Consider the following 11191-nt stretch of genomic DNA (forward strand, 5'->3'; position numbering starts at 1 on the left):
ATATGAGCTCATTTTTAGTTTAGGGTAAGGTTTTTCCATCGTAAAATACTATTATCATCAACCATGTATTGACTGACTCAGGCATTCAGTTTAAAACTCAGTAACTGTTTACTGAACATAGACATCCCTTCATGTGAGGTCATTTTTTAGTTTAAAGTTTCTCCATCGTAAAATAAAATATTACTATCACAAATCTTGTATTGGCCGGCTCAGGCATTCAGTTTACAACTCAGTAAGTGTTTACTGAACGTGGAAGTCGCTACATGTGTGGTCATTTAGTTTAGTTCAAAGTTTCCCAATCTTAAAATATTATTATCATCATCATCATCAACCATGTATTGGCTGGCTTAGACATTCAGTTTACAACTTAGTAAGTGTTTATGGACCGTAGGAATCACTTCGTGGGCTCATTTCTGTTTAGTTCAAAGTTTTTCATCTTTAATTAAATACTACTATCATCAACCCAGTATTGGGCTCTCGGGCCCAATACTGGGCCCGAGTAAATACTTACCGAGTTAACCACTCGGTAAGTGTTTACTGAACGTCGAAATTATTTCCTGTGTGCTCATTTTTAGTGGAACCCGTCTCCACACCAAACCAGTCAGGCCCTACGGTCCCGACTCGGACCTCAGGTCCGGTTTGGAGTACTTTATACTTTGTATACTTTGTAGGAACTCTTCCCAATGTTTATTACGTATAACGTTGCTCATGTCTCTCACCTCTCTATCTGCAACTAGAAATGCACGCAAGTCACCTTGTGCATTGATTCGTTTGTATGTATCTCCAAGTTGCTTTACTCGTTCATGTTCTTTAACAAATACGAAGTCAAGGACCCACTTGGGGGGTGGTAGGTGTTGCCCACTTCTGCTAGGCTTACGGTCTGTTACCCAACACAGCCATGTTTCGTAGTAGGTAGTAATTGTATCGACGAGATCTCTGGAGAAGGCTTGTACATTCGTTATTGTGTAATCTTGATACCATTTTGATATACAATTAATAAAGTGGTCATGCAAGCCATATGGAACATTCATTTTCCGTCTCTGATGTCTATTAAGTACTTCATAATGTACCTCATAGGAAGCAGAAACTGCATAGTGATCACTAACCAAGTGATTTACCAACGAACATTCCATCCTATCTTGCACAAGGTTTCAACCCATTACATAATCAAGTCTGCCTCCCATTAAATGAGTTTGGGTATCCGTAGTATACACGGTTAATCTGTTGTCATAAACATATTTGATAAATTTGCATCCATTATCGTTGTTAGTACTGTCTCCCAGCGTAATATGTCCAGCATTAAAATGTCCTATGTATATTGTCCCATGATTGTCTAGATCTGGGAGCAATGTGACATTGAGTTTCTGGCTTCTGGCATATACGTTGAGGAATGAGAAGAGTCCTCCTGTAGTTTGTACATGAAAGTGATGGTACTGTGTGACGTGCTCACAAGAATGTGCGGTAAATCACTTCTGATGTATGTTATTAGGCCTGTGGCGTTACTGTCAATATAGGATGCATACCCTCTGATCTTTGGTGGGATTTTGTTTATCATGTTGGACGTGTAGGGCTCCTGTATAGCAATTATATCTATGTTGTTACTGGTAACGTGCAATTAGATCATTCAGTTTTTTGTTGATGCTATGAATGTTCTAACTGAGAAACCTAATGGTCCTAGTGTCAACAGCAGCCATCGTCTTAGTATTGTTCCTCCGTGGGACTGGTGGTCCCATTGTTGTCCTTGTCCCACTTACACAATGTGTCAATAAATGACTCTATGACGTAAAGAGCTGCACCATGCTGGCGTTTGGTGTCGTCAGGAACATCTGGTGATGACATCAGTTTCTTGATCACTGAGGAACTCAGGATGGTCCGCGAGTGGATGTTCTCTGTAAGTTGCATGACATAATTACTGTCATGCAGAATATTATCATTTTCATTCTCGTACTTAGCTTGAGCGCGTTCGTTAAGGTCATGAATTACTTTAAAATATGCTGATCTTTGAATGCTCTGTGTTCACTTCTTTGAGGCTGTGGGTCCCTATAACTGAACCAGAGGTGGTACCCCCCTATATAAATAAATAATGAAATATATATATATATATATATATATATATATATATATATATATATATATATATATATATATATATATATATATATATATATATATATATTAGTATATTTTGGTAGCAGTCTTTCCTGTAGACATATATTATTAAATATGACCGAAAAAGTAAGATTAATAATTCTAACACGAATTTTCTCAATCTTTCGTACATTTCTTTTCACTGTTGGAGGTAATTCAAAAATCAATTCTCCAAAATTCATTTTTATTTCTAGTCTGACGCGACACGAGCGCGTTTCGTAAAACTTATTACATTTTCAAAGACTTTAGTTTATAAATACTCAACTGAATGATTTAAATACACAACTGATTCAGTTGTGTATTTGTAAACTAAAGTCTTTGAAAATGTAATAAGTTTTACGAAACGTGCTCGTGTCGTGTCAGACTAGAAATAAAAATGAATTTTGGAGAATTGATTTTTGAATTACCTCCAACAGTGAAAAGAAATGTACGAAAGATTGAGAAAATTCGTGTTAGAATTATTAATCTTACTTTTTCGGTCATATTTAATAATATATATATATATATATATATATATATATATATATATATATATATATATATATATATATATATATACATATATATATGCAAACAAGCCTGAATGGTCCCCAGGACTATATGCGACTGAAAACTCACACCCCAGAAGTGACTCGAACCCATACTTCCAGGAGCATTGCAACTGGTAACTACAGGGCGCCTTAATCTGCTTGACCATCACGACCAGACGAGTCGTTCGAGTATGGGTTCGAGTCACTTCCGGGGTGTGAGTTTTCAGTCGCATATAGTCCTGTGGGAACCGACCTGTGAGATTTATATTTATTTAATTTATATGAATTTATATTTACGTTAATTTATATACTTCGATAGCAATTTGTATAATGATAAGTGGACTGTATTTCTGCAATAATCTCAATCTCACAAATCGATCCTCTACACATTAGGGGGGGTTTATATTTAATATATATGCAGCCAATCAAACTACAGAATTAACTACATACATTGAAGAGGTTCCTTATCTTATAGTACAGCAGGTTAGTCCACCAGGTATAACTAGGGTGTAGACACCAAATTATCCTCTTTGAGGTAGCTTCCATATCACCAGTAACTGGTGCACAAATCTTGCATCCTCGTCTTGACCTGTCAAAAGTGCGATAGCTGTGAAGCCAGAATCCTATATATGACAAGTATATCAGAGAAAACAGTACATGGAACATGAAGACCTGGCTTAATTACCTTTAGTTTGAGGCTTCCATGTGATCTAACCGGGTCACCCTATATAATGACATTAATGGCCATAAATGAAGATACATGGGTTTCGGAAAGAACACTTAACTTGATTTGTAGACAGCGTGTTGATAATGGTACACTTCTGGTTTCCATAACACTACGTCCAAGTAAAATTAACAGGAGCCGAATTTGCTCCCGTGTGAGCCTCTGGTCTCGTATAACAACAATGGCTGTTTAACTCTCCATATTATTGACGTTACTGGCCGACATTGTCCAGAATGATAGGAGCCGAATTTGCTCCACACGTCTCGGAGGTGACACAACAATGGCTACCCTCCTTCCTCCCTGACGCCTGGCCTACTTTGTCCAGATTTCAGAAAGTGATAGAAGGGTCACATTTACTCTACTTTAATATTGATAATTAAGTTAATTTATATAAGATGTTTTTATGATGGTAAAGTCCAAAGACTAATGTATTTAAGAATAATTCCCAGCAGAATAGCTGGTGAATTATAATAGTATGTGGTGATGATATCCCGTTTTCTTTAGACGGTAATTCCACTACAAGTTACGTTTTCTATGGGTAACTTGTTTATACAATACAGCTCTTATCTGTGATTATTAAATGGTGTCGGATTTTCCGACATAATTCCCCAGGGGGCTGCTCACGGGTCGAAGTCCTGATTAGAACAGACGAACACCGATACTCCTCCTTCGAATTATTAGATTAATTTGATGTTAGTAGTTAGTAATCACACATTTGTGTGTCTGTTCGTACAGGACGGATGTCCCGTACTAGAGTTGCAGGGGTTAGAAGTCTAATGCGATTTCATTTCCCTGTCAACTCTTGAAAGGCTAATATTCAAGCCTTATTACATATTATTTAACCCAGAAGACTGGATGTGATCAAGTACTACAGTCAAGTATGATTCAGGGACTGCAGTGAGATCAGTGACATTAGATATAACTTGAAGTTTGTTCAGGTAACTGGTCACTGATATATAAACACTGAGGCCCATGGAATACATCTTGATTAAATAATAAATGTATCAAATCAGTCATCATATTTACTGGGGTTTAATTTAGTTAATTGATTCAGAAGATTGAATAGCTCATCATTAAAGTAAAGTATGGTTCTGAGACTGCAGTGGGTTCAGTGACATTGGTCGCAGTGACTTGTAGCTGTTTTAGGCTACTGTTCACTGATTTGCCACTGAGGCCTCATGAACTCAACTTCAGCTTTAAATGATGATACTAACATCAACCTCTGTTACTATAGTCAGCTGTAATCTCCTTACTATAATGCTACTGGAGAAATATAATCAGCTGACAAATTTAGATTTCTACTGGTATTGTTTATCTGCAGGTATAGGTCTCCTCAGGCTTGATACTGGACCTGAGAGTAATTTACCTCCTGCAGAGTTTAACATGGTTATACCCTGATATTTAGTAGGGCTACCGATGAATCGATGGCAATAGTCTGTCCCAACAAGGAGACCGAAGTCAGTGAGGTGATCAGACTTAATATTATCTGCCAATTTTATTCCTCTATTTCTCAGGAATTTGGCTGTTGCTCTCAGACCTTGAACTTGTAGGTCTACTGGTATTTTGTCCACCACAATGGCTTGTACTCGACAGACGTACCTGCCTAAGCGTACTGATGGTTGTACCACCTGGTAGACTTGAGGTCCTGCATCTGTTACAAACCCTGAGATGTTGAATGACATCTGGGCTACAGGCCTTAATTGTAATTCATCTGCCAACTTTTTAGTGATATATGTTCTCTGGGATCCTTGGTCAAACAACCCACGGGTATGGACCTTGGCCCTCTTATTCAGGATGGTAATTTGGGCAGTAGGCAAAGTCGTATTACCTTTAGACTTTGCCGATTGGACACTCTTTGTTGGTTGCACCTTGCAGTACTGTACTGTGGTGGGAATGCTATCTTCCACCTTGGGGTTTGGAGACGTTGTTTTGGTGTCTCTGCACAATGCTGCATGGTGCTGACCTTTGTTACACCTATTACAAGGGTGTAATTGGGTATCACAATCCTTGATGTTATGTTTCCTGAGGCACCTCGTGCAATGTTGCAAATCTTTGAGTCGCTCAACACGGGCGTCACTATCAGGAAAATTAGAGCAGTGGTACATTGAATGTTTCTCATTGCAGAACAAACATGTTCCAAAGTTTCCAGTACCCTTTGGTGTCACGTTCTTGGGTGACACAGTAACTATAGGCTTGGAGGGTCCCACTGCATATACGCCCACACTGCTACTGTTCCACTTTGGTGTTGAATTATATTGTCTAGATTGATTTGGAGTACCTTTGGTACTCTGTGGTTTACTATTATTGGTTTCTGAGGGTTTACTTGGTGGTTTTAATTTGTCATGTGTTCGTAATTGATGAACTACTGACTTTAAACCTTCAGATATTTCATTCATGGATAAGATGCTTTTATTGTAATGAGCACTCATTTGTCTCAATATGTCCCTAGGTATTTTCTCCTGGACAATTATTTTCAAGACCCACTCAGCCCCGTTTGTATCTGCTGTCAGGCTGAGGGCATTGATCAATGATTCTACCTCCAGCTTGAAGACTTGGAGTGAATCAGCTGAAGCCTCCGGTGGGGGTAAATGCAACAGCTCATGAACTAAATGTGATGTTCTTACTTCTGGATCAGCATAATTATCCTTGAGGAGTTTTACTGCCAGATCATAGCCGTCATTAGTTAATCTCAGATGGGATACTACTGTTTTAGCCTCACCTGATAATTGGCCTTGCAAATAAGAGAATTTACTACTCTTTGGTAAAGATTGTTTTGAGTCTACAAGGTCAACGAATTTGTTCCAAAATTCGTCCCAATCTTCCTCATCTTTTCCTGAGAAAGTGGGTAAATTAATTGGAGGGAGTCGAGCTTCTGCTTGACTCGTATTAGATGCAACTGTTGTTGTTGTTGCTGTTGCCTTGTTCTGGGCAATTAATTTGACATAAGGCTGTAACGTGGCCTGAGTGTGATCTTCATAATTCGCAAGATCAACCATAATGTCGTCTATTTCTGTTTCTGATAAATTGGTGTTGGCAAGTTCAGCCACATATGTTGCTATTTGACATTTGATTTGCTCAAATTTACCTGCAGCTGCTTGATAATAGCTTTCCAGGTCAGCATAATCAACTTGAGATTGTTGTGACAAATCTTCACATTTCTTGATCTGTCTTGTTAAGTGGCCTTTAAGACCTGCAAGGGTTCTTTTCATTCTCCCTGCATTATCCATCCTGGCTAGTTGGTGAAGCCTTGTGGGGCTTGTATTTGGGCTGCTCATAATACTGAACAAGCACTGATGGTAGCCTAGGGTTAAATTCTGCACTCACTAGGCAATAATCCTACCTCTACTAGAGGTTAGCACTTAAAATTAATACACATTATATATATATACAATCATACACACTAATGATTTGAGTGATAAACCAGTGTCACTGGAAGTACCTTTAGGTTAGCTCTTCTATATCACCCTAGGATGGTAGAGACACTAATTAATCACTCAAAGGTGTAATGATCATAAGTAAATTATTATATATACAACTCAATTCGAGTTGATAAAAATTACACCCAAAATAGGGTCTGGACCATTCATTAATGGTGTTAGGTTAAATATAGTACAACTGACTATGGTAATAATGGGACTAGGATGAGCAATAATAGTTCAACTAGTCATATCCTACCCTGTTGTGGGTTGGCAATTAGTAAATACACTGTGATCACTAGTGCAATATATATTAAATAATTCTCTATTTTGGAGAAATAATATACACAATTATTGATAATAGCCTCTTAATTAGCCTCTATGAAACTTCTAATATTATCTAGAAGTATTAAATGTTATTAGTGACCTCGCGAAATAAAGTCCACAAAATTCGTGGATAATCTCTCGCGAAATGTAACACCACGAAATCCGTGAACAATATCGCGAAGACACAGTCACTAATTAGGCTGGCTTCTATATTAGCGCTGTCATTTCACGAAATAACACGCCACCAAATATCTGTGGGTGTGCATGAAACCGCTGACGAAGCTGAACTGGGCTGAGGGAGGCTCCTGAGCTCCCTCGAGGCTACGCTTCCGTCTTTGACTGGCTGGCCTTTGTTTAAATAACACTGCACTAGTATATTTAATGAATCCACTGGTTAACTGGTTCATCCGGTACTAAGATGACCAAATGTGGGTTCATAGGACCAAATATTCCGGTTCCGAAGGTCCAAATAATTCGGTTTCGAAGGACCAAATAATGTGGGAACCGACCTGTGAGATTTATATTTATTTAATTTATATGAATTTATATTTACGTTAATTTATATACTTCGATAGCAATTTGTATAATGATAAGTGGACTGTATTTCTGCAATAATCTCAATCTCACAAATCGATCCTCTACACATTAGGGGGGGTTTATATTTAATATATATGCAGCCAATCAAACTACAGAATTAACTACATACATTGAAGAGGTTCCTTATCTTATAGTACAGCAGGTTAGTCCACCAGGTATAACTAGGGTGTAGACACCAAATTATCCTCTTTGAGGTAGCTTCCATATCACCCAGTAACTGGTGCACAAATCTTGCATCCTCGTCTTGACCTGTCAAAAGTGCGATAGCTGTGAAGCCAGAATCCTATATATGACAAGTATATCAGAGAAAACAGAACATGGAACATGAAGACCTGGCTTAATTACCTTTAGTTTGAGGCTTCCATGTGATCTAACCGGCTCACCCTATATAATGACATTAATGGCCATAAATGAAGATACATGGGTTTCGGAAAGAACACTTAACTTGATTTGTAGACAGCGTGTTGATAATGGTACACTTCTGGTTTCCATAACACTACGTCCAAGTAAAATTAACAGGAGCCGAATTTGCTCCCGTGTGAGCCTCTGGTCTCGTATAACAACAATGGCTGTTTAACTCTCCATATTATTGACGTTACTGGCCGACATTGTCCAGAATGATAGGAGCCGAATTTGCTCCACACGTCTCGGAGGTGACACAACAATGGCTACCCTCCTTCCTCCCTGACGCCTGGCCTACTTTGTCCAGATTTCAGAAAGTGATAGAAGGGTCACATTTACTCTACTTTAATATTGATAATTAAGTTAATTTATATAAGATGTTTTTATGATGGTAAAGTCCAAAGACTAATGTATTTAAGAATAATTCCCAGCAGAATAGCTGGTGAATTATAATAGTATGTGGTGATGATATCCCGTTTTCTTTAGACGGTAATTCCACTACAAGTTACGTTTTCTATGGGTAACTTGTTTATACAATACAGCTCTTATCTGTGATTATTAAATGGTGTCGGATTTTCCGACAAGTCCTGGGGACCATTCAGGCTTGTTCGCATTTGTGTTCCTCACGTGTGCCCCAAAGAATGAGGTGATTTGATAAAATGCTATGCCCAAGATTACCATCTGAGTACCGGCGGGGAAGTGGTTCAAATAGCAAGGAAGTTCAAATACAAGGAAGTGGTTCAATTCTTATGTGAATTGCTTCAAGAAGCAATTCTCTTGAAGCAATTCACATAAGAATAGAACAACCTACCATGAACACCCAAATCACGGAACTATTTACTCTACCCACCATGAGAGTAAGGACAAGACCAGAACATAACGATGCCAACACAGAAGACAATGTCCAACATAACAGGCCAATTACACTGGATTAATCTTTGTATTTAGATAGGAGCTGCCTCGTATGGGCCAATAAGCCTTTTGCAGTTACCTCTATTCTTATGTTCTTATGTTTCACCCCACATTTATCCCTTATGTATCCCCCCATGTTTTCACCTTTATTGTCTTTATCACCTGACCCAGTGCGGGTATAAAACCAACCAGAATATATATATATATATATATATATATATATATATATATATATATATATATATATATATATATATATATATATATATATATATATATATATATATATATATATATGTAATATATATATATATATATATATGTCGTACCTAGTAGCCAGAACGCACTTCTCAGCCTACTATGCAAGGCCCGATTTGCCTAATAAGCAGAGTTTTCCTGAATTAATATATTTTCTTTAATTTTTTTCTTATGAAATGATAAAGCTACCCATTTCATTATATTTGAGGTCAATTTTTTTTTATTGGAGTTCAAATTAACGTAGATATATGACCGAACCTAACCAACTCTACCTAACCTAACCTAACCTATCTTTATAGGTTAGGTTAGGTTAGGTAGCAGAAAAAGTTAGGTTAGGTTAGGTTAGGTAGGTTAGTTAGTCGAAAAACAATTAATTCATGAAAACTTGGCTTATTAGGCAAATCGGGCCTTGCATAGTAGGCTTAAAAGTGCGTTCTGGCTACTAGGTACGACATATATATATATATATATATATATATATATATATATATATATATATATATATATATATATATATATATATATGTCGTACCTAGTAGCCAGAACGCACTTCTCAGCCTACTATGCAAGGCCCCATTTGCCTAATAAGTAAAGTTTTCCTGAATTAATATATTTTCTCTAATTTTTTTCTTATGAAATGATAAAGCTACCCATTTCATTATGTATGAAGTCAATTTTTTTTATTGGAGTTCAAATTAACGTAGATATATGACCGAACCTAACCAACCCTACCTAACCTAACCTAACCTATCTTTATAGTATAGGTTAGGTTAGGTAGCCGAAAACGTTAGGTTAGGTTAGGTTAGGTAGGTTAGGTAGTCGAAAAACAATTAATTCATGAAAATTTGCCTTATTAGGCAAATCGGGCCTTGCATAGTTGGCTGAGAAGTGCGTTCTGGCTACTAGGTACGACATATATATATATATATATATATATATATATATATATATATATATATATATATATATATATATATATATATATTATACACACACACATACCAAAAGAATAAGGGTGGTAGGAGAAGAAAATATCAGTGTTCAGTGAGGATCCACAAGGTCTTCTCTGAATACTCTTTATTTTCTTCTCCGAGGCTATGGGTCCCTACACTTGCACCAGAGGTGGTACCCCTCCTATATTTACACACACACATATATATATATATATATATATATATATATATATATATATATATATATATATATATACTTTGGTAGCAGTCTTTTTTGTAAACATATGTTGTTAAATATGACCGAAAAAGTGAGATAAAAAATTCTAACACGAATTTTCTCAATATTTCTTATGTTTCTTTTTACTGTCGATGGTAATTGAAAAATCAGTTCTCCAAAATTTACATTTATTTCTAGTCTGACGCGACGCTTGAACACATTTCGTAATAACTTTTTACGTTTTCAAAGACTTTAGTTTACACACACAACTGTAACCTGAAAACACTAAACAGAGTTTTACTTATACTAGCACTAAAGCACTAGCACTTTAGTGCTAGTATAAGTAAAACTCTGTTTAGCGTTTTCAGGTTAAAGTTGTGTGTGTAAACTAAAGTCTTTGAAAATGTAATAAGTTATTATGAAACACGTTCAAGCGTCGTGTCAGACTAGAAATAAAAAGGAATTTGGAGAATTTATTTTTCAATTACCATCGACAGTAAAAAGAAACATAAGATATATTGAAAAAATTTGTGTTAGAATTATTTGTCCTCCCCAACATTACCCTCTTACCCGTCCTGTCGTCCTCCCAACCATTCCCCCCTCCCCACTCCCTTTGTCCTCCCCACCATCCCCAACTCCCCTGTCCCCTCGTCCTCCTAAACCTTCCACACTCCACCGTCCCCTTATCCTCCTTACCATCTCCCATT

The sequence above is a fragment of the Procambarus clarkii genome, chromosome 7 (assembly GCF_040958095.1).
Source record: "Procambarus clarkii isolate CNS0578487 chromosome 7, FALCON_Pclarkii_2.0, whole genome shotgun sequence".
NCBI lineage: Eukaryota > Metazoa > Arthropoda > Malacostraca > Decapoda > Cambaridae > Procambarus > Procambarus clarkii.